This window comes from Panthera pardus, unplaced genomic scaffold, assembly GCF_024362965.1.
Source record: "Panthera pardus isolate Hobbes unplaced genomic scaffold, ASM2436296v1 HiC_scaffold_13, whole genome shotgun sequence".
Taxonomy (NCBI): Eukaryota; Metazoa; Chordata; class Mammalia; order Carnivora; family Felidae; genus Panthera; species Panthera pardus.
In genome coordinates, this window is record NW_026526688.1 from 180,223,921 (window position 1) to 180,248,085 (window position 24,165).

A 24,165-nucleotide genomic window follows, 5' to 3' on the forward strand; every position below is an offset into this window, starting at 1 on the left:
CTTCTATTTTATGTTTATGGTTTTCTTATTATCCTTGCAAGAATATTATGAGCCAATTATTCAGATTGGGTTTATAACCAAGTAACTTAAAAATTTATACTTGAGTCTGACTAGACACAAATCTAAAACCCAGAAATGCTGCTAAATAATTGATTCTGTCTTAAGTGACTTGTTCGAATTGTGATTGTTGATTTTGTTGGAAGTTTCAATTAGATCTCCTCTTAGATAATATGTAGCTATTCCGGTAGTTTCTTCTCTCTCCCTCCTAATTTTTAAAATGGTTTTCTAAACAAATAATTCGCTAAGTTTTTTCTATCTATCGATTCCTTCCCTTATCCCACCCTCCCCCATTTCCATCTATTATGGGCTAAACCACGTCTTCCTAAAATTCCTATGAAGTCCTAACCCCTAACGTCACTGTATTTGTAGATAGGACCTTAAGGGAGGTAACTAAGTTAAATGAAGTCATAAGTGTGAAACCTTAAACCCACAGGACTTCTGTCCTTATAAGAGGAAAAGAGACCAAGTCTCCCTCTTCATGCATGCACAAAGAGTCCGCGTGAGAACACAGGGGGACGGTGGCCATCTACAAGCCATACACCGTGACCTCACCAGAAAGCAGTCTGTTGGCCTCTTTATCTTAGACTCCCAGCACCCAGAACTGTGTCTGATATTTAGGCCATCCAGTCTGTAGTGTGCTATTACAGCTCGTTCTGTTGCACCCAGTTTCATTTTCACTCCATTACTAGACCAGGTGCATTCTTTAAAAAAAAGGTTTATTTATTTTGAGAAAGAAGGAGAGAGACAGAGCACAAGTAGGGGAGAGACAGAGAGAGAGAAGGAGACAGAATCCCACGCCGGCTTGCACTGTCCGCACAGAACCTGACACACAGCTTGATCTCTCACGAACCCCGAGATCATGACCTGAGCCAAAGTCAAGAGTCAGATGCTTAACTTACTGAGCCACCCAGGCACCCCAAGACTAGGTGCATTCTTAATAGGTTCTCATCTCTCATACTATTTTAGGTTTCTGTTGCCCTGACTGGATTAGGAGTTTCCTTAACTTAGACACTGCTTACTGTCAACTCAACACCCTTTAAAATCAATCAAAGGGAATGGTGTATGGTAGGATACGAGAAATGCTTGCTGAAGCACATTTTTGGAGACAGATTATCGAAGACTGGCCACCATAAAGGTGTCAAATAATTTTACATTTTCAATTTAATATGAATTGAAATTCCACAGTGCTTTTGTATGTGGTAACATTGTGGGTATATCTTCTTCAGTGGAAGAAAATATCTATCAATTAGGGTGTTAAGTATAGAATGATGTATCAACTTGATGGACATTTATGCAGACGCTGAAAATCATGGTTACGAACTCAGGGAGGCATTATGGGATAGTTATAATCAAATCTAGGTAAACTGTGTGTAACATGATGGAAAATTATAACAAAACGTGAAATGAAAAAGCCAGGAAATGAATTTGCTCATGTACTATGATTACAAGTATTTACAGATGAAAGCATATGAGAATATTTAGAGAAAATAGTTGTAACATGGCTAATATGATTATTTTACCCATTTTCCAAATTTCTTCTGTGTTTTTCTTATTTTCATTATTACAATACTAAATTTATATTCAAAAATACAAGGAAGCATTTAATACCATAGACACATATATTGAAAGAGTCCACACAAAAGGGCAAAATAGCATGGTAGCTAAACATATGGGTAAGGGCAAACTGTGTTCACATGTCAGTTTTAAAATTACTAACTTGGGGACCTTGGGAAAAAGAAGTAATTTACATGCGCGAAGGCTTAGTTTCCTTATCTTTCAAATGGAATGAATATTAACAATAATGTCCACCAAAACACTTAAAATCCAGAAATACAGTAAGTGCTCTTAAAGGCTAGCTAATAATTTCCAAAAGAAAGTAAGCTCTGTGAGGTTACGGGCTTGCTTAATTCATTACTGTAGATGAGGATCTGGCATTTAGTAGTTTTATAATAAGCATTTATTAATGAATGAATGAGTGAAAGAGAGAATATAATAAGCTAATAGAAAACTTAGGAAGGGTGAGGAAAACAGCAGAACTATATATAATGAAACGGATTTTTTTTCTTAATAAATTTCAATATTTGGAAAACGTCTAGGCAGTTTAACTATAATAACACTTTATATTTCCTAAAGAAGATTAATACAATTCTCCTACCTGTATAAGCTGTTTCCTGAATAAAATAGATACTTTATTGCAGAAACTACTTTGACCCATACCTTGTAGTAATTTACCATGTTTCTGTTCAAAATTATTTCCTTGTGGATTGGATAGTTAGCTCAAGCTCCAGCAGAATCAGCCACAGTAAATAAGTAAAATAAAATTACCATAAGAATGGTGAATAACATTTGATAGGGTCCTTCAATATTTTTGGATGAGAAAAAGCAGAAATTGCCCAATGCTCAGAATGCCTCTGCTGAAAAAGCTCTGTTCCCAGCTTTCAGAATTCATCTTGCTACTTCTGCTCAGTGATGTCACTAAAATTCATTGATACCCCCCTTTCCACATACACACATTTTTTTTTCAACCTCACGTTGTATTCTATTCTCGGTTTGCTGTCTTAAAAACACAACTGAAATACATCCCAGGGTATTGATTATCTCTGTGATTTAAGTTAAAAAAATATAAAAGACTTGGAAGGCAATAAACAAAGTGGTAGGCAGTTTTTTCTATCACTTTTTCTATGAGTAGCACAGCAGCTATGTAAAGATGTTTTAGGATAAAAGGAGACCTGAATGAGCCATCTAGTGAATTGATAATAAACTTCCTTCCCATGCACATAGGGGAGTATAGCACTGACTTAGATGCGTTCTGGGAGCTAAAGCACTCACCCATTCTTTGTTTGAGAAATAAGGGTGAATGAAGTGAATCAGAGATTCTCCCTACTCCAACCTGTACAAATGTGTTTATCTATTGATTCAAAAGGTTAGTCATTCCAAAATATGTATGTACGTATGTATTCATTGAGCATTTACTCTGTACCAAAGGGCTGGGAGATTTGTCTTCTAACAACTTACATTCTAATTGGTGGAGAGGCACTCTAAATAAAAGACTGTGAGTCATGTAATTTCAGAACATGAAGAAATGCTAATAAAGAAATAATGGGGCAGTGGGATAGTGAGTATCTTAAGGAGATTTTCATGGTTACTTTAAAAACAAGTTTTTTGAATGGCTTCTCTTAGGGTAACATTTTTAACCCAAAAGGTTACTCATGAACAGTCAGCCATGACCATAAGGGAAGAAGAACATTGGAGGCTTGGAGGAAATATTTCACAAATTTCCAAAAAGGTCAGTGGCTTGAAATTTTCAAAGGATTAAAGAAAGCAAGAAAGCAAGGGAAAGAAAGAGGAAAGAAGAAAAGGAAAGCAAAGCAAAGAAAAGCAAAGAAAAGAAAAAAAGAAAAGGGAGAGGAGGAGAGGAGAGGAGAGGAGAGGAGAGGAGAGGAGAAGAGAAGAGAAGAGAAGAGAAGAGAAGAGAAGAGAAGAGAAAAAAGAAAAGAAAAGAAAAGAAAAGAAAAGAAAAGAAAAGGAAAGAAAAAAAAAAGAAAAGAAAAATGTTAGTGAGGCTGAAGAAACAGGGAAGGGCTGTATGGGGAAAGGGTAGACAGAGTATAACATGGACTCAAATTGTCCATGAAAACAAAAGGTCTGAATGTTCTTCTAATTTCACTTGGTGGCCAGTAGAGCATTTTCTCCAAGGCAGTGATAATTATCTGCTTGATAATTTCTCTACATGTACACACTATTCAATATCTTACATCTTAAGGAAAAGTTTATCATGGTGTCTGGACACATGGGCACTAAGCCCCATCCTGGGGTCAGAGAAAGATGTAGAAGGAATCAATGTGGGAACTGAATTTTGAGAGATTTAATGAGATAAAAGAGAGGAAAGGAGGTAGCTCTCTGGTCCCAAAGAAGAAGAGGAAGAAAAAAAAAACACTGAACATGGGGTTCTTGTCACAGAGACATAGATTTTAACAGTTTGTATTCATCTAATCTCTGCACTGAAGTGGTATCTTCCTAAGTCAGTGACCAATCCTTTTATCTCTTTACCATGACACTTGGCCTACTTTAACCATTGTCCCTGTAATCGAGAGGGTGTGAAACGATCTTTTATTTACTTTCTAGGAGTATTTATAACATGTTTGGCAAAACAGAATGTACACAGAGGTGAAAAATTAATGTTAACTAGTTTATTCTTAAACATTGCATTAAAAATGTACCAAATCGGAGCTATAACAAATCGGAACTATAATTTAATGTTTTCTGAGTTCAGATGCTATTGTATTAATTTCAGAGATGTGTCAACACATATCAAGTATTCTCGATAGCTCGATGCCTTGCAACTCTTGGCTTGGTTTCCTTTCTCATGTTATGAAGGGAATTATTAAATAGTTACTATGTGAGTCATAAAAGTATAGTTCGTCTTTGTTATCAGTAATACTGATTACGCTTTTGATTGTTTTTTTTTTTTTTTCCTTTGGTGAGACAACTTTACATTAACATTCTTTAACTCTTGATTTTGCCAAAAAGTATGCAAATATAAATAAAAAGAAACTGAAACTCACTGGTGTCCCTGTAGCTTTAAGCAACCTAGCCACATATGCTTAAAGAAAACACCCAAGAAACTGATAGTTTTAAATGTATCTACTAGACATATATTGTATTTACTACAAATATAAAAAATCTTCATGTATCCTAGAGCTAACATAGAGAGGTGTTCACCAATTTACAGAAAAATATTAGTGTGTATTTGTAAGTCACCTCCCATTTATTGGACTGTTGTGCTGTTTGGGAAAGATTCATTTTTCAACAAAATAAAATTCGACATCGACATTGATAGGTAGCTGTTATAATGTCTCCATTACCAATGAAGAAAAGGAGTATCAATGAGGCTAAGCCAACTCCTTTCAGTCAGTAGGGTAGGACCAGACCTGAGCTCAAGACCAGCTAATCATGCTGTGCTCCAATCTAAACCTCGGCTACTTTCAGAGCATGCTTGAAGATTCAGGAACAGAATCTGGGTTTCTTTTATTATGCAACTTACTCTGAGAAGAGTAAAAGAAAATAAAATTATGAAAGAAGGGGAAAGAAAATTCAGACATGGCTATTTTGTTCTTTTTATTCTTTTTTTTTTTTTTTTATACTACCCTATGCCATTTCTCTCCTCTTATCCTGTTTTCTATTGGTGTGTGTGTGTGTGTGTGTGTGTGTGTGTGTGTGTGTGTGTTTTATTTCAACCCCAGTTAGTTAACATATTGTGTAATAATGGTTTCGGGAGTAGAATTTAGTGATTCTTCACTTACCTATAACACCCAGTGCTCATCCCATCAAGTGTCCTCCTTAATGCCCATCACCTATTTAGCCCATACCCCACCTACTTCCCCTCCAGCAACCCTCAGTTTGTTCTCTGTATTTAAGAGTTTCTTATGGTTTGTCTCCCTCTCTGTTTTTATCTTATTTTTCCTCCCCTTCCCTTATATTCATTTGTTGTGTTTCTTAAATTCCACTATAAGTGATATCATATGATATTTATCTTTCTCTGCCTGACATATTTCACTTAGCATAATACACTCTATTTCCATCCACGTTGTTGCAAATGGCAAGATTTCATTCTTTTTGATCTCTGAGTAGTATTCCATTGTATATAAATACCACACCTTCTTTATCCATTTGTTAGTCAATGAGCATTTGGGCTCTTTCCATAATTTGGCTATTGTTGATAGTGCTGCTGTAAATATTGGGGTGCGTGTGCCCCTTTGAATCAACATTTTTGTACACTTTGGATAAATGCCTCGTATTTATTGCAATTGCTGGGTTATAGGGGAGTTCTATTTTTAATTTTTGGGGGATCCTCCATACTGTTTTCCAGAGTGGCTGCACCAGTTTGCATTCCCACCACCAGTGCAAAACTGTCCCTTTTTCTCTGCATCCTCACCAACAGCTGTTGTTTCCTAAGTTGTTCATTTTAGCCATTCTGACAGGTGTGAACTGGTATCTCGTTGTGGTTTTGGTTTGTATTTCCCGATGATGAGTGACGCTGAACATTTTTCATGTGTCTGTTAGCCATCTGGACGTCTTCTTTGGAAAAGTGTCTGTTCGTGTCCTTTGCCCATTTCTTCACTGGATTATTTGTGTTTTGGTATTGAGTTTGATAAGTTCATTATAGATTTTGGATACTAACCCTTTATCTGATATGTCATTTGCAAATATCTATTCCCTTTCCATTGGTTACCTTTTAGTTTTGTCGATTGTTTCCTTCACCGTGCAGAAGCTTTTTATCTTGATGAGATCCCAATAGTTCATTTTTTTATATTTTTCTCCTTGACTCCAGAGACATGTCTAATAAGGAGTTTCTGTGGCTGAGGTCAAAGAAGCTTTGTGCTTTGTTTTTAATGGCATGTCTTTCTCCTTTGATCCACAGCTTTGTGACTCTAGTACCTTTGGAAACATATTTTATCTCTTCAAGAGAAAAATGTATAAAAATATACGATCATAGAATAGCAAGCTTAATATGACAAGGTCTATAATTTCATATGAACATTTTTGTCATTTTTAAGCTTCTCAGCATAATCCCCATGTGAATAATATGCTTGCAAATATGCAGATACCACACATAAAATTATGTACTGCTGATTTTTTTGTTGTTGAGCTTAAAAGCTATGGAAATACACTAGAAGCAAAGTGCTTATCATTGGTGACACTGCAGAGAAAAAGTTATGTAGTTACACATAACATAAGTTACACAGCCTCAGAGCCTCAGTTATATAAACCAAAAAGATTTCTTAAAAGATCCTGGGAATATTAATTCCACTATGATTCCCTCTAAAATGAAATGAATCGTTAGAAGACTATTACAATAAGCTGTGCAAGACTGCACAGTAAAATATTTATTTGATTTCATAAGGAGAAACATATCACTTCTGTTCTACCATCAGAAAACATTCAAATACCAAGAATTTGGAAGGCTGGGAGTAATGGAGGGAAAAATAAGTAGGGAAAAGATTAGTAATCCATTTTCCAAGAAATAGTGCCCTTTTCCAAGGTTTGCCAATTTGCAAACATATAATCACGTGTGCCAGCTTTTCAAAGAAAATAATTTATAAACATAGCACGATCTTAAATCATAAATTCCATAGCTCCAGCATTCTCTAAGTTCTGCTAAAATTAAAGATAATTTTCATCTGAAAAAAAAAACCCTAGTTTATTTATTTTCAACTGCAAAATGAACGAAATAAAAAACTTCAATGCTAAATTACAAAGGGCTAAAATGTTTTATGGCACCTCCCATGAAGAGATGGAATCTCTACCTGAATTTGTTGACTCTGGGCTTGTCTGTGACTTGCTTTGACCAAGAGAATCAAGCAGATAAGTAATGTGGATGTTTTTAGCCTTGGATTCAAGACATTTTACAGCTTTCTGTTCTTGAATGTAAACAAACATACACTAAATTGAGTGATGAGGCACATGTGCCCATTTGCTCGTGTCATCCCAACTTATAGCCAGCTAACCCCCTGAAGAGGAACTGGTTGACCTGCAAATGACCAGAAATGGATGACCCCTATGCATAAGTGAATCCAGCTGGCGCCAGTAGGAGAACCATCCAGCTGAATGCAGCCCAAATATTCAACCCACAGAGCACTGAGCTAAATAAATGTTATCCTTTCAAAGTCACTAAGCTTCTGGATGGACCTTTTTATTCTGCACAAAATAACTGATATAACACCCATAAGTAGGGAGTGGACAAAATCATTTCAACGTGTTTTCTCTAACACAGTAAATATCAAGTGATATGTAGATATTAATTTCACTACCTGTGCCCTCTGCCTGAATGTGGATTCCTTCAGGTGTCTGAAAATTCTGGAGACTCAGAGCTGTGGTCGCTTCTTTAGTGATGGAGATTGATAAAAGTGGATTAGCCTGCTTGTTGAGCTGGCCCTCTTTCAGCCACATCTGAAGGTGGCTAGCTCGTCTCTAGGTAGGATTCTGCAGTTGCTATCTATTATTTTCTCCAGGGCAAAAACTTTGGACCTATGGGGATAGGTGATCACATTCCTCAAACATCATTCAGCTCCATGAAGGACACAGCACCATGGACTTCTAAATAGATGTAAAATTGGGGCACCTGGGTGGCTCATTCGGTTGAGTGACTGACTTGGGCTCAAGTCATGATTTCATGGCTTGTGAGTTCGAGCCCCGTGTTGGGCTCTGTGCTGACAGCTCAGAGCCTGGAGCCGGCTTCTGATTCTGTGTCTCCCTCTCTCTCTGCCCTTCCTCCACTCATGCTCTGTCTCTCTCTGTCTCAGAAATAAATAAACATTAAAAAAAATATAAATAGATATAAAATGTAAACAAGCATGGTTTGTTAGCAAATAAGGGTCCTTAAGAGGGATTGAGCTCCTAGCTTCAAATACGAAACAAAGGGCTGTTGGAGGAGGTCATCAAGAAGATGTGATCTCTAGTTGACCCTCCAGCTGGGCCCAGGCCATCAGAAGTTCCCCACCCGCTCCCCTGCCCTTGAAATGTGGATTCTGCTCGCCTTTCCCAGGAACTGTGAACCGTTTTCAGGGACACAGCCTTGAGAAAGTAAGGTGTTGTTGAGACTATATGGATAGTGTATGTGATAGAAACCACTTAAGGTCTCTATACAAACTTTGAAGGTTCTTCCAGATGGCTGTGGAAATCTACTCCTCTGGTGCCACTCAAGGTAAGTATCGAGAGTAAATTCCCTTGCTTACTAACCTGTGATCTATCCAGCTGGAGTGACTTGCCTTGTTCTTGGGCCTCTCTCTGATCTCTGTATGCGGGCCAGTTTGTGAATCAACAAGAACACATTTAGTTCTTTAACTGCATGTCTGTTAACGGAAAACACAGATTAAATAAAGAAAATACTGTTGCCTCATTTACCTTAGGGGTGGAGGGAGTACATGATAAATTTTCCCTGACTTGAGTCCCATGATGTTTGTAGAAAAGAAGGTTGGTCACCGCTTGGTAGTAAGTTCCTGGATGGAGTCGCTCAGCTTAGTTACTTTAGACAAAGCCACCCATTTCATTAGGGGCTTCCAGAACGGGAAGCCACCCCGGCACCGGTAAGAAAGCCTATGCTGTTGGGGCACCTGGGTGGCTCACGTGCTTAACCGTTCAACTTCAGCTCAGGTCATGATCTCACAGTTCCTGGGTTCGAGCCCCGCATCTGGCTCTGTGCTGTGTTCAGATTCTGTGTCTCCTTTTCTCTCTGCCCCTCCTCCACTTGTGCTCTGTCTCTCTATGTCTCTCAAAAATAAATAAATATTTAAAAGAATTTAAAAAAAAAAGAGAGAGAAAGAAAGCTTGTGCCATACCACAAAGTTTGCAAGAGGGAGGGCCTGAAGGCCTATGCTTTTAAGTGGTTAGTTGGGTTGCTCAGGAAGTTTTTCAAAAACGGTGCTTGTCAACCTGAGCAATTTCTCCCCTAGGACATTTGGAACTATCTTGAAAAAATATTGTTTTTAATGTTTATTTATTTATTTTGACAGAGAGAGAGAGAGAGAGAGAGAGAGAGAGAGAGAGAAAGCAGAGGAGAAGGAGAGAGAGTATCCCAAGTAGGCTACATGTTGTCAGAGCAGAGCCCAACATGGGGCTCGGTATCAGGATCCTGAGATCATGACCTGAGCTGAATTCAGGAGTCAAGCACTTAACCAACTGAGCCACCCAGGCACCGCCATCGTGCAAACATTTCGATTGTCATATTGGCAGTGCAGTGTCATATTGGCTGTCTAGGGGCAGCGAAAGATTCTGCCAAATACCCTAAAGTGTACAGGTCAGTGTCCCCCTCTGCCCTTAGCTCCATCCAAGATGTCAGTAGGGCCAAGGCTGTGAAACTCTGCTCCAGAGAATCCAAGCCTTCGACAGAAGAGTGAAAACTCGGATACAGTTTACTCTCAGCCCTTCAAATTCTGTCTTTAAAGTCCGATGACAATCTTAATTGAACATAATTGTTGTGCTTAAGTTTAAAGTATTCTGTTATAACAAAATCATGCTATCCTCTTTATATTTTACAAACTACAGGTTTCGAATCATTTAGGGAAGAGTCTTTTTTTTTTTTAACGTTTATTTATTTTTGAGGGAGAGCGAGACAGGGTGCTAGCGTGGGAGGGGGCAGAGAGAGAGGGAGACACACAATCCCCAGCAGGCTCCAGGCTCCACCCAGGCGCCCCTAGGGAAGAACCTTTTATTTAAAAGGAAACAACAGGCCCAGGCCCTTAACGCGGGATCCCCTGAAACAATTTACCATCATAAATTCACCCTCTATAATCATAAATCCTCCCTTACTGGGGCACCTGGGTGGCTGAGTTGGTTAAGCATCAAACTTGGCTCAGGTCATGATCTCGTGGTTTGTGAGTTCGAGTCCCGCGATGACAGAATCTGACAGCTCAGAGCCTGTTTCAGATTCTGTGCCTCCCTCTGGCTCTGACCCTCCAGCTCACACTCTGTCCCTCTCTCTCAAAAATAAATAAAACGTGAAAAAAATATTTAAAAAGACCTCCCTTATTATACAGTTTTTGTTTCACAAAAGAAACGTCTGAGTACTTGTGTTAACAATAGGCAAAATCACTTTTTATGAATTGCATCTGTAACCAAGGTCAAAAGTGAATCGTTGCGAGATGGTCTCAGGAGTCTTGGGGGCTCTACAAGATATTTTTCTGAGAGTCTTCCATAGCACACAAATATCATTCAACATATGAAAACCAACACAGCACCCTTGCTTTTTGGGAAGTGTTAGAAGAAATTACCTACTTCGCGACATCCTCACTCAGGGTTTCACCCCTCATGACACCTTATACTAAGATATATGAAGCTTAATTAGGATTAAACTGACTTTGTTTTGAAGGGTTATAACTTAAATCATGATTCTAAATTATTTTTTTTCTAAATCTACTTATATTATTTTTACGAAACGTACAGAATTAAAGGGACATTTAATTGTATAAAATGTATTCCCCTCATTCCTCCTAAAATAGAATCAGATTGAGGGTTGTCAATCCTTTGAAAGTTAAAACCCAAACGATAGATTACTTTGCTTCTCCTTATGCTCTTTACTCCTTTCCCTTCTCCATTGTGAATTTTCCAAAAGACAGCGGTTAATTTAGGAGTCTTTCCATCATCTCATGTAGAGTGGAAGGATACATAAGTGAGATAGGGGAAGCTGGCCTAAAGCACAGATTTTGAGAAGAAATACATGCCAAAACTGTTGTAGTAAAGTTTTATGGTTGGATAAATATTGTATGAAATGACAGAAAACCAATCTTTATAGAAGTTCTGTATCACTGAATGTATACTTTAAGTTTTTGAAATTCTTGAATTTTGCTTTTGTAACATATAGATCAAAGTTTAGAATATGAGTACTTTTTTTTCTCCTTTCTGAAAGCCATTCTGGTGGTTAGTAAACGTTTTACAGTATTACTTGATTTTTAAATTATTTCAGACTTCTTCGTTATCTTGATTACATTATCTTACACAGTGACCGCCCCCCCCAAAAAAAAAAAAACACCCGTTTTTACTTCTTTTACTTATTGACTATGACAGTGAATATACTTGGGAGAGTTTTTTGTAGAAAATAGTGTCCCTATGCATAATGCATATGGAAGAGAAAAATAGTTTAATTTTTATTTATCTTAGAAGTGGAGTCCGACATTTATGCTGTCATTCAAAATTAAGCAATGCCTTCCAAATTCTCTCGTTTATTCGACAAACATTGAATACACACATGTCAAAATGCCCCTAGACAAAGAGATACAATGATTAAAAATGAAATGTAGTTGCTTTCATAGAATTCTCATTATAACATGTTTATTCTGTTTATTCTCCCTCTATTCTTTGGATTACGACATTTCTCTTCACTACTTTTCAATCTATGCATTCATCTTTTTAACAAATATTGATAGGGTGCCTATTTGCTTGGCTCTGTGCTACATGCTTGGTACATAGTGGTGAGATAATTATCCTCTTCATGGATCTTAAATTATAATGGGGGGAATAAAAATTATGTAATAAAGGCAGAAATGAATACAAATTAATGAGATTTTTAAGTACTAAGAAGGAGACAAACACAATGCTCTGTAAGAAAACAGCTGTGTGAAAGTCATCCCAGTACCCATTGGGCAGACCAGTAACATCCTCAGAGAACCAAAATTAAGCTGACAGCTGAATGAAGGGAAGAATCTAGCTCTGCCTAGGAATTCAAATTTAGATTTTTCTGATAGACCGGCATTATGCATAAGTAGTGAGGTGGGTAAGAGGCACAGTGTTGAATACACGAAAGAGTCCAGTGCAGCTGAGATTCAGTGAATAAAAGGAGAGAGAGATACTTAAGCAGAGATGTTGGGTAGAGAGTTGAGTATAAGTCAAACCTCTGAGGAGGCAATCAAACTTGAGTCAGATGTAGAACTAATCTTGGGCTGCAGCTGAAAGTCATAGAACAGATTAGATTCACTCAAAGAGAGAGTGTAGAGAAGATAATTCCTGTCTAGATACAACAGTAAAAATAGGGTAAAGGACTAAAATTCGGGAGCATGTCCTAGATGTGGGGATCCAGAATACACAGACAAAACTTTGCCTTTTAGAAGATTAAGGCCAAGATGGAGAGATAGACAAGTATTTGGATAGTTACATGATAGAGGTATACACTAGGTCCTGATGGGACACAATGGCACAAACATTTAATTCTGCTTGTGGGTAGTGCGGAAAGACTAAAAGAAGTATGACATCGAGCTATTCTAAAAATCTTCAAAATGCTTCAAGTAACAAGCTAATAGGATATAGAGAAGATCATTCTGGGCAAAGGATTTAAGATAAAAAATTCAAAGCATTTGAGCAACTGTAAGTAGTTCAACTTAATGACATGGTTATGGCTTCTTCTGGAATTTAAGATTTAGGTTAACCTTCACTGATGTACCTTTTCTCCTTTATTTTACATTCTTATAGTAATTAAGAAATCATATTGCTTTTGCCCTTTAATTGTCTGCATTAATATGTTCTCTCCTGATCTGCCCTTAATCTACACAGGGAAAAGAGGAGAGTCATTCATTTAATTTTTTTTTGTTTTGTTTTTTACTGTTTATTTATTTTAGAGACAGAGCATAAGCAGATGAGGGGCAGAGAGAGCCAGAGACAGAATCTGAAGCAGGCTGAAGGCTCTGAGCTGTCAGCACAGAGCCCGACCCGGGGCTCGAACCCACAAACCATGAGATCATGACCTGAGCCGAAGTCGGACGCTCAATGACTGAGACACCCAGGCGCAACGAGAGTCACTCATTTTATACAAGCCAAGCCATCATGCAGTTCTATGCACAGAGCAGGTGGTCACCAAATGTAATATTTCCTAAACAACTGAATTCCTGTCCCTCCATCCTTGGTAGAGATGGAAAGAAAACTTTTATCTAGTGTGAAAAACAAACTAACTGTAGTCACAACATTAAAACATATCATTCCATCCGTGATGCCCTGATGTAAGCAAAGCACTTCAGTGACCTGAAATTAGCCTCGAATTAAAGTGTCAAGAATCATTCTGTACAATTTAGCTTTCATTAAATTCAAACACACGCAAAATTGAATCAATTTCTTAAACGTACTTATTTCCAGATCCCCAACAGACACAATAATACCAACATGTAACAATTTCAGACATATAAACAGTTTTCCTATCCCCGTTACTGAAGAGAGACTACTACTTCCCAGCTAGACGGTGATACACTCTAAATGCAAATTGAAAGCAAAACAAGACTCTCCAAATCTGAGAACTTCTGGCTGTTGGTTAGAATGTCTTGAAGTATTTTTCTTGATCTCTGCGCAAAAGTATGGGAACATACACTTGTAAAACAAAAATACAGGGTTCAATCTGACTATCTTGTCCTGGTCCTCCTGTTGTAAAATGAATAAAGCATTTTTATCAGGAATTCTGCAGTAATATCTTAACTCAAACACGAAAACAAAAACAATCTTGTTGGCAAAAAGCCTGTGTTTCTGAAGAAGGAAACCACCTGAAAGAGACGCCTCCTCCCCTCCAACTTTGATAAACAGATCCTCTCTCTCACTTAGATTTGGAGGAACTTTCCCAGAATCACGAATTATGAAAATGAATTGTGCACAAAGTTACCAGCAGCCAAGAGTCTTGAAGTTTCTAAATGATAATTTTCAAGACTACATTTAACTAAATGCAACCAATGTGTGAATAAAAGAGAGTTGTCAATATAGACCGTTCAGTAGTGTTTAAGTAATCATGGCGGACCTTTTTACATTCAATCATCCATTTTCTGTTATATGATAACGAGTAAGCTATCAATCATTCGTTAACAACAATAAAGTTTGTTAACTTTTCTTTTGAACCACTACCATGATGGTAATGACTTCACCTGCTTTTATAAGGATCAAGAAACCAGTGGAATTAATCCACAGTGCATTCAAGGCTCTTTTTCCAAAAACCTACAGAATTTTTGACAGGTGAAGAAAAATGTATACTAAGTACATAACATAACAGAGATCTTACAAAATTCATATTAATAAATATCTAGAAAAGTATTGCATTTCATTGCTAAATTTAATACTCAATTGAAAAAAATTCCGTCGGTTACATATCTCACTGAAGTGTTGGAAGGAATACTCTGTGACTTCTAAGAAATGATGGACAACCTGAATTAAATAGCCAATTAACCTAAAATAAAAACTATAATAAAGTACATCTTTTATAAAAAATAATCTGGTAAAATGTGTGCTTGTCACATTAATATAATGTAAAATGAGATGGCCAAAACTATGGGTGACTAGGGCCTAATGAGGTGATAAAATGGTCCCACCAGCTAGTAAATTAAATAAGTGGCATAAGGGAGGTATAAGATGGAAGCAAGGAAGGAGGGGAGGGAGGAAGGAAGAAAGGAAAGGAGAAAGGAGGAACAGAGGAGTGGAAAGGAGGATTTGCATACTGTTATATAGCAGGCACTAGACTCAATTATTTCCTTTTTTGCCTTAATTCTCCAACACTGGTTCCATGATCCCCAGAATTTAGGTTGTTTTTTTTTTCAAGATGAAGATATCAAGGTTCCTAAAGATTAAATAAATTTTCCAATGAACGTATAGAGTGTAAAAGGAGAACCAGGATTTTAAGCCATTGACTTTTGATTTTTGTTGGATAAGATTTTACTTAAGCATAGACTGACTAAACAAATATTTATTACTCTTTATTTTTATCATTTACCTACTTCCCTGATAAATATTATAATCACCAGCAAAGATTCAGTACGTAATGCCTTTCTACTTCTCATTTGTATCAGGAAAGATTGAAAAAATGATGTCTCTACAAAATATTTTATTTTAGGGATGTTTTCTACTCAGCATGCTGAATAAAAATTCAATTAATGATAGTTAAAATTAATAAGGAAGAAATCGAAAGGGACAAAGGCCTAATTGTTCCTTCAAAGGTTTATTTAATAGCCTGTTCTAGATGTCATTTTTTTTTTCATCACATCTCTTTGGAACATCTCTTAATAACAAAAATAGTTATTTTTTCCCATATATTCTTTGAAAAGCTGTGATATTATAATTCTAGGCTAACGCTATTTATACTTAATTGCATTCATGCAAATTCTATAACACAAACACGAGGTCAGCTTTGTTTCTCAATACCAAATTAAACCATACTAAATTAAACCACACGACAGAGAAGTGCTTGGCTAAGGAAGTTTGGCCATCTCAATAAATGACTATCATTTATGCAGTTTGCTCATTTCCCTGCAATGCTTTTGTGTGTTCAATAAAAATTGATATGAGTGAAAGGATATGAAATCTCTACCAACAAAGTAGAAAGAAAAAAAATAACACACTAATTTAAAATATACTTCAGCTACCTGTCAGGAGCAAATTAAAAAAGCCTTTAATGGAAAGAACCACAGCACTTGGCAGCATTGTTACTCGCTTCTGTAGATGATTCAGCTTATTGAAGTCTTAAAAAGGATTCAGGTATCTCCGTGTCTTCCTATCTGAATGCTCTGTGGTTTCTCTGTGGAATTCTCTCTGCGTTTTTTGCAGTTCAATAACTCGCGCCGCAAAGAGTGAAATCCTCTCACAGTTTTTATGTTTTGGTATTCAAAACAGTGTCTCTTGCCATAGCCAGGCCTCCTATTTTGCTTTTGTGTATGTTGTTTATGTTTGTTGATGTGTATTTATTTATTTTGAGAGCCAGAAGAGAGAGTGGGGGAGGGGCAGAGAGACAAAGGGAGAGAGAGAATTCGAGGCAGGCTCCTCATGTTGTCAGTGCATGGCCCTGATGTGGGGATTGATCTCATGAACCACGAGATCATGACCTGCGGCCGAAATCAAGAGTCAGAAGCTTAACTGACTGAGCCACTCAGGTGCTCCAGCTTATGTCGTTTTAATTTTGAGTCATCTTTTGCAAATATTTTTGCACAGATACTTCTTGTGAAGAACTGAAGTGAAGCAAACACCGACATTGCATCTGACTTCCGGGGACTCAGAACTGGATAAAGGGGGTGGATGATGAAATTCTACCATTTCACCAGGGATTGCTCTGCAAGGCTGACTGCAGAAGACTTTCAACTGCTTACCCATGCAAACTTTTATCACTAAACTGATAACGTCAGTTGCCTTTATTTACAGGCTCCTGTCGTTAAACATCAATGAACTCATTGATTGAATCCGTGTGATTTTAAAGGCTGCCACATGGCCAAGATCCTAACTACAACTACAGAGAATGTCTCTGAGAAATTGAGATCAAACACTAAGAGCTCACACTTTCAGGGGCAGGATTCATTTACATTCTTTATGTCTCCTTAAGCAAGCACGGCAATTTTTGACAGTCACAAAAATACTAATGCACTTACACTTGGTGTTATTTGTTAAGAAAGTGTATTCCAGATAGGAGGCTGGCAAAAATAATAAGCAAAAAAGATAAGCATTGGTTATTTCATCACTTTTAATTCAGCCAATTATCTATTTAACCATTTATCAACTGATAGTGATAATATTTTGAATATGTACTATGGAAATAGAATTAATTACTAATAAGTCAAACAACAAATGTTCGCCCATAATCATAATTCATATGTACTGAGATACAGTCCCATTTCTCTAAAATACACCCTTTTAAAGTGTGCAGTTCAGTGGTTTCTAGGAAGTTCAAAAAGTTAGGCAACCATTACCACTTTCTAGTCCCGGAACGTTTTCTGTCACTCAAAAAGAAACCGTATTGTAGTTACTAACATGCTTCCCTCCTCTTAGCCCCTGGTAATGACTAATCCACTTCCCTCTGTTGGCTCGGCTATTAGTATTTCATATAAATGGAATAATAAAATATATGGCTCTTTGTGTATGGCTTCTCTCACGTAGTATAATGTTTTTAAGGTTTAACCATGCTGTAGCATGAATTGGCACGAAAATTTCCTTTTTACTGCTGCATAGTATTTTATTCTGTGGATATGCCATATTTTTGTTTATGCATTAATTAGTTGGTAGACTGAAGCTTGCTTCCATTTGGGGACGCATTAGGAATAACGTTGGTATGAATATCTGTGTATAAATTTGTGTACATATTTTTAAAGTCATCTTGGGTATACATCTACGATTAGAATGGATGGATCATATGGCAACCCGTTAATTTTTTGAAGAAATGTTTTACAAAGTAACTTCGGTGTTTTATATTCCTCTCAGCACTGTAGGAGGGTTCCAATTTTTCCACATCCTTGCCAACACCTGTTATATTGCCTGTCTTTCTTATTATAGTAATCCTAAGTAGGTGTGAAGTGATATCTCAATGGAAAATAATTTTCTTAGCATGTGCAAGTGTGTGATATGTGGCTAGATATGAAAATAGATTCATGGAGACATAATAAGATGATAGACAAAAACATATAAGGTATATTTATAGATATAGGAAGGAAGGAAGCTTCCAAACAAATTATTGTATTTTTTTTTCTGACAACTAGCATACTCAAGGTCAGATACTCTTTTGTAGAATTAGTGACTCCTTCAAAGTCACTGGCTTTGACTGGCTTTTAAAGGATGAACACTATTCATATGAAATGAGAAGAGAGAGAGAAAAAAATTTTCAAACAGAATATTTAAAATAATATTTCTGGAAGTCAAATTATACAAGGTATCATTATGAAGCACTAGGTAGATTAATTTTGCTTGGGTATGAAGGTTAACATTAATCTAATTGGGACCATGAGATTGGCAAAATGTATAACTATTGCAACCGAAATAGAAAAACAGAAGTAATAAGAACGATTGCACATATAATATTTTGAAACAATGCAAGATGCTAATAGGTTGAAATATCATAGGGGTGGTACAGAATAATTAATGAGACTGTGCACTTAAATGTTCATGAAAATCTTCATAAAGAGATGGTATTTGAGTGGGTGAGGACACTTATGTCACATTGGTCCAATGTAAGAGGGAATTATTTAAAATTAGAGAAGATTTGGGCCACCTGGGTGGCTCAGTTGGTTGGGCGTCTGACTTCAGCTCAGGTCATGATCTCGTGGTTCGTGAGTTCCAGCCCCACGTCGGGCTCTGTGCTGACAGCTTAGAGCCTGGAGCCTGCTTCAGATTCTGTGTCTTTCTCTCTCTCCACCCCTCCCCTGCTCATTGTCTCTCTCTCTCTTTCTCTTTTTCTCTCTCTCTCTCAAAAATAAATAAACATTAAAAAACTTAGAATAAATAAACAAAATTAGAGAAGATTGGCGAAACCTCTACCTCCTATTTGGCTCATAGGAGGCAAGGCCTATGCTGCACAGTAGTATCCCATTGGATCCTGGCTTTCTGGGGACTTTGGAGCTGCGATTACTTCTTGACTCTTTGTTTTGCCAATCTTTTGAACCTAGCTAGACTACCAGCTACATCATGTTTATTTGAAAAAGAAAAAAGCATTTAACATGACAGTATTAATTAGCCGTATTATAACCAGAAGCAAAGTTATATATTGACAAAGGAATTAGGGAACGGCAATATTGGAATTCACATGCTCTTTAAGGTCACAAATTGCTTCTTCCCACTGTGGGAGTAGAACCCTGTCCCCAGATGCCTGTTGAAACTGAAGTTTTAGGGAAGTATCTGACATGGATCATGTTCCTTCCTTGTATACAGGAGATGGAACTGGAAATCAAGAGAACAGTTAAGATGTTAGAAAATGACAACAACCAGACAAAATGATGAGGAAGGGGATGAGAATATGTGAAACGAAAGAGATAGAATTAGGCCAATCTGATCCTAGTTACTTAGAATAATAAGCCAATGTCAGACTGCAAACGTTGGGAGGTGAGTATTTCCATTTCCCACAGTAGAGATCACTAAAAAGGAACTCCTAAGTTAGGCTTGGAAAAGTTGAAGGGATTCGATGAGATAGATACACGGAGTTCTCTGGGGATACGTCTGGTGATCCCATTTCTAGGTGGGGAGGTGATCAAACTGAAATGGCAGCTCCACTGTGCGCAGGGTCAGGAACCAAGACTTTATCTCCTGTTGGTTTGCTGTTGAGAGGGGCTGCGGGATGGAGTGGGATTCCATTCTCAAGGCTCACCACCAATGGCCGATTCCTCAAGCATTGCATACGTATCCTGGGAGCAAAAAGATGAGGAGGAGAAAAGAAAGTCACTACTATCCTTTAAAATAATTCTGAAAGAACTTGTATTTTACCAGCTACAACTTAGTCACCAAGTCTAACTGCAAAGCATGTCGGAAAATTGTCCCAGAACACCTAAGTGTTATTTCTACCCAGAAAGTGGGCAATGATGTAGGGTGACAGATAGTGCCAGAGTCTCTTCCATATCTCCTTTGATAATCAGTGCAAATCCTCTTACAAACCTGTAGTTTTGTGACACTCCACTCTTTTCCAATGGAGACAAAAACTGAGTTTCATGGCAGGGAGTAGCATTTTTTGTCTCTCCATAGGCTGCCCCATTTCTCTTACTGTGGAAAAGTCAGCCGCTCGTTACAATGAGAAAATATTTCTCAGATGCCAAAAGCAAAGTTGATCTGTTGTGTAGAGTTAAGGTGTGATCTATAGAAACTTCTAGCTGAGCCCTAGACACTGATGGTCCTCAGGGTGTTCTGTGATTGTTATAAATATTTCTGGTTCCTTTGGGGCACTGTGCTTAAAGTGTCGGATATATAGTTATGTTTTAATTTTAAATGTATTTCCATGATGCTTTCCATTGAATAAATATTTGTTGAACTAAATGCATGTCAATAATTGTGTTAATCTTGATAAGTCCTTTAACAGAGAACAAATATAGATGATATTTTATCTCTCGGACCCTCAGATGCCTAGAGGACAATGAGTGGATGACAAGTGTATCAACAACGAGGGAATATTTCAACATGAACAGTGTCACCACACACCCCCACTATTATATCATATATTTAATATATAATATTAAATATTATATCATATTTAATGTGTATATTCAACATATTTTGTATTATATTATATTTCAGCATATGTTCGAGTAGAGATGAGTAATATGTTCTTTCCATTTTCCAAAAGATATTTAGTAACTTGCACTTAAAAGGAAAATAGGGGCACATGGGTGGCTCAGTCTGTCAAGCCTCCGACTTCAGCTCAGGTCACGGTCTCAGTGTTCGTGGGATCAAGCCCCACGTCGGGTTGGGTTTTGCATTGACAGTGCGGAACCTGCTTCGGATGCTGTATCTCCTTCTCTCTCTCTCCCTCCCCTGCTCCCCCTCTCTGTCTCAAAAATAAATAAACATTTTTAAAAACAGGAAAATAGAGAAGAACTGCTTCTACCTGTTTTGGAAACGAGAAGGGATATAAATATATCCCCCAAAATTAAGGCATTGAGGGGAGCTTCTTCTTTCAGATTTTCTTAAGTGTAAGCCTGTCTGCCACTAACATGTCCACCTAAGGATGATGCCGGATGAAGGTGTTTTTCATTGAAAACACCACAGCGTACTCAGCTGGAGAATTCTGCCCCTGGCTAGAAGGACGAGGGTAGGGAGATTATCTATAGCATTAACAATATTTAATTGTCCCTTTCGTACGTGATAAATGGAAGTGATGCTTGTTACCTGCCGCAGCTTGCCAGGCAAACAAAGCCATGTGCCCGCACTATTAGGCACTTTGGGCACAGAAAGCTGTGGAGTGCAATGTGATAGGTTAGGTATTACTCTTCTTGCAACATGGACCCCACAATAACACCATAAGCCACTGACTGCCCAGCACAGCATATGTCCTCAGATATTTGGTTTAGGTACAGAAAACCTTCGGGTACATTTTACATTATTCTATCTAGCCTGTCCAACAGTCTGGTGCTGCAGACGAAAAGAACAGGAGTTAGACACATTTCGATGCACTATATCGGGACAAATAAGGCATTTGAAGATGGGAAACTGCACAAGTTCAAACATTTAATAGTAATCTTTAAGCGGTGTGTCTGCTTTCAGGGTTTGGAAATAAACACCTAAGGCTTGTGTGATTGAAACACGATTGTGGTTTCCTATTTTTTGTGGTTCATCATTTTCATTACTTACACGCATCTAATTTAATCAATCACTTTTGTTGGAGTTTTCTGATTTAAGAAAGGATATAAAACTACATTTTGTTGAGTTACAAATGTGACTACAATAGCTATTAATATTTCTCCAGGTCTGGTGTCCACGTGCTCAGAATGAGGTTGTGCTATTTTATTAAATTCAAAAATGTTTCCGTTTTCACTGCCTGCTTCGTTCTGCACGATCTGTGTTTCCAGTGTTGTTCATAAAGGTTTCTTAAGATCTGTTGCTATAGTCACTATTATTCAACAGATATTTTTACAGTAATATACTCTGTTAATACTTTAAGGAAAAGGACGTAGTATTTCAGATAAATGAATGTGTTTCTAACAATCCTTCTTATGCTCTAGCAGCAGAAACGATCTAATTCTGCATTTTCTAAATGCCCATATATACTGTAGAGCTATCACATATAATTTTGAAATGCAGGAACATAAGGCTTTGAATACAATGAAGCTGGTCATATAAAAAAATATATCCAATACAGGGGCGCCTGGGGGTTCAGTGGGTTAAGCGTCCAACTTCAGCTCAGGTCATGATCTCACAGCTCATGAGCACAGAGCCTGGAGCCTGCTTCAGATTTTGTGTCCCTCTCTTATTCCGCCCCTCCCCAGCTCATGCTGTCTCTTCTCTCTTTCAAGAATAAATAAACATTAAAAAAATTAAAATATCTCCAACATATAATAATTTGAAAAAAAGTACTTTTGGCAAATATAATCATTTAACTTTCATAACATTCTGGTAGAGCTGGACCGTGGTCTACAATTTAGAGGTCAGATAAAGGATCCCAAACAAGTCAATACATTCACTCAAAGTTACAGCTTGGGGACTTGAGGTCCAGGACCACACAGCAGATCTTGGACTCCAATCTGTGTCTCATTCTACTATCCCAATCTGCATGCAGAAATAGAATTCTTCCAGACCGGCAAGGTCAACCTCCTTGAGGCTCTTTATCAAAAGAAACTTCATAGTAGGCCAAATTAAGCCACACGTCAAAACATCTATCTTTTCCTGTGTTTATTAAGAGAACAAGCTTCCTCTTCTAACTGCTACTTTATATTTGGCCTTCATTTCATATCCAAGTGCTTTTTTAAAGAGGAGTTTACATTCACTTTATCTAGGTGGTAGTTTTTTTGTTTGTTTTTTTTTGTTTTTTTTTTTTTTTTTTGAGAGTGAGAGAGCATGAGCAGAGAGGGGAGCAGAGGGAGAGAGAGAGAGAGAATCTTATGCAGGCTCCTGGCTCATGGGGCTCGATCCCATGACTCTAGGATCATGACCTGAGCTGAAATCAAGAGTTAGGTACTCAACCAACTGAGCCACCCAAGCGCCTGTTTAATACACACCTTTAATCTGTACTTTACTTCGGAGGTATGATTTTTTTGAAAACTTCCTTTTCTAAAATCCTATTATGGAAAGAGCCTAAATGTCCATCAACTGATGAATGGATAAAGAAATTGTGGTTTATATACACAATGGAATACTACGTGGCAATGAGAAAAAATGAAATATGGCCTTTTGTAGCAACGTGGATGGATCTGGAGAGTGTGATGCTAAGTGAAATAAGCCATACAGAGAAAGACAGATACCATATGGTTTCACTCTTATGTGGATCCTGAGAAATGTAACAGAAACCCATGGGGGAGGGGAAGGAAAAAAAAAAAAAAGAGGTTAGAGTGGGAGAGAGCCAAAGCATAAGAGACTGTTAAAAACTGAGAACAAACTGAGGGTTGATGGGGGGGTGGGAGGGAGGGGAGGGTGGGTGATGGGTATTGAGGAGGGCACCTTTTGGGATGAGCACTGGGTGTTGTATGGAAACCAATTTGACAGTAAATTTCATATATTAAATAAATAAATAAATAAATAAATAAACATAAAAAAAATAAAATAAAATCCTATTATGGATTGACTCATGTCCCTCTAAAATTCATATGTTGAAGACCTAATCTCAACTACCTCAGAATGTGACCTTACTAGGAATAGTGGTGTTGCAGATACAATTAGTTAAGTTGAGGCATACTGGCCCTTAATCTGAGGGACATCCTTACAAAAGGAAGAGATATGGGCATAGACTTATATGGACACAGCGGGGATACCATGCGAAGATAAGGGCAGAGATTGGAGTGATTTGTCTACATACCAAGGGATGCCATGCCAAGAACTGCCAGAAACCATAAGAAGCTAGGAGAGAACCATGGCAGAGATTCTTCCTCATGGAACTTACCAGCTCTGCTGACACTTGATCTCAGACGTCTAGCCTCCAGAACTGTGACACCATAGCTTTCCGTGGAGGAAGCCACTCAGTTCATGGTACGTTGCTATGGTAGCCTTAAGCCAACAAATTCACAATTTTCTTTTCCTTTAGAAAATCGTTATTCTTTCCAGACCCTTCCTTTTTGATGTATTTATTATGATTTCCCTACTTATTTGTTATTTATTTATTTATTTTTAAAGATTCTTTAGGAGTCCCCAATAATGTAGGTTTCCCATCCTCTGTCAATGATTCAAGGGTAGTTTTTCACCATGGTCTGTTCTTGTGCGTTAGTCTAA

General features: G+C 37.6%; 1 long non-coding RNA gene across 1 annotated transcript; it reads right to left on the reverse strand.

Moving 5' to 3' along the window:
* Positions 1-19,058: 19,058 nt before the first annotated feature.
* Positions 19,059-23,845, reverse strand: LOC109269782 (uncharacterized). Its single transcript, XR_002081264.2, has 2 exons — positions 23,756-23,845; positions 19,059-19,664 (listed from the first exon to the last, which is right to left on the reverse strand). It is a non-coding gene; the product is annotated as an uncharacterized LOC109269782 (long non-coding RNA).
* Positions 23,846-24,165: the final 320 nt, after the last annotated feature.